Source organism: Haliaeetus leucocephalus, unplaced genomic scaffold (genome assembly GCF_000737465.1).
Source record: "Haliaeetus leucocephalus isolate CR32 unplaced genomic scaffold, Haliaeetus_leucocephalus-4.0 Scaffold678, whole genome shotgun sequence".
Taxonomy (NCBI): domain Eukaryota; kingdom Metazoa; phylum Chordata; class Aves; order Accipitriformes; family Accipitridae; genus Haliaeetus; species Haliaeetus leucocephalus.
Window position 1 is genome coordinate 5,713,181 of NW_010973114.1, and position 1,240 is coordinate 5,714,420.

A 1,240-nucleotide genomic window follows, 5' to 3' on the forward strand; every position below is an offset into this window, starting at 1 on the left:
CCTTTCGGGGGGGTGAAGCTATGGGTGTTTTCAGGTTTATAGGATGTTTGCAACTACATGGTCAGGGGCTGGAGCAGACCACAGGTGTCATGAGTGGGGTTGGTTCTTTAGCAAAGGCTGGGACAAGGTGTGAAGGCAGCTAAGGGTGTAGCAGCAGTCCTGGAGTCAAGGGTGGGATCAACATCAGCTCAATTACTCAGTTGGGGTGAGAAGGGCAGGTAGAAATCCCTACAGATCTACAATCCTAGCAAAACTAGTTTGAGCTGTTTTAATTGGCAACAGCTCATGTAAACACCCTGTTCTCCCACGTTCCGCAACGGATCCAGCCGTACCATTGCCCCCGCTGATGTGCTGGGTGTCCCGTGGGTTAGGACATCAGTACTGAGCCATGGATTTCCACTGGCTACAGGCACGATACGCAATGGAGAGGAGACAAGCTTGCTCGCTGTGTCTCTGGGATAACAGCACTGTAGCATGGCCAGGTTACAGGCGAAACAGCTTTCAACACAGATTTCACAATAATGTAACTTAATGAAAAATTAAGGTTTTGCATGTCACAGAATATTTATTCTGATAATAATTCCTAATATCAATGTGAACATCAGCCTCTTTCAGAGATGAATTCTCTAAAATGCCGGGAAAGGTTTGAAATGGCTTTCCAAAACTACTACCTCACTGAAAGGTCACTTTATTGAAAGTCAGTCAAACAAGGAGCTCCTGGAGAAACTCAAACACAAAAAGAAAGCCTACAGAGGGTGAAAGCAAGGACAGGTAACCTGGGAGGAATACAGAGAAATTGTCCAAGCAGCCAGAGATCAGGGAGTGTAGTGATAGGATGAGGGGTGACAGTTTTAAACTGAAAGAGGGTAGATTTAGGTTAGAGGTAAGGAAAAAGTTCTTCACTGTGAGCGTGTTGAGGCACTGGAACAGGTTGCCCAGAGAAGTTGTGGCTGCCCCATCCCTGGCAGTGTCCAAGGCCAGGTTGGATGGGGCTTTGAGCAACCTGGTCTAGTGGAAGGTGTCCCTGCCCATGGTGGGGGTATTGGAACTAGATGGTCTTTAAGGTCCCTTCCACCTCAAACCATTCAATGATTCTATGTTCAATTTTGAGATTTAGCTGGAAATATCCAAGATCTGTATCCTTGAGAATGTCTCTGCTTTTGCCACCAGAAGGAGATAAATGATGTAGACTTGATCCATATTTTAAGGCCACCAGTTCAGTAAGCCACAAGCCTAAATG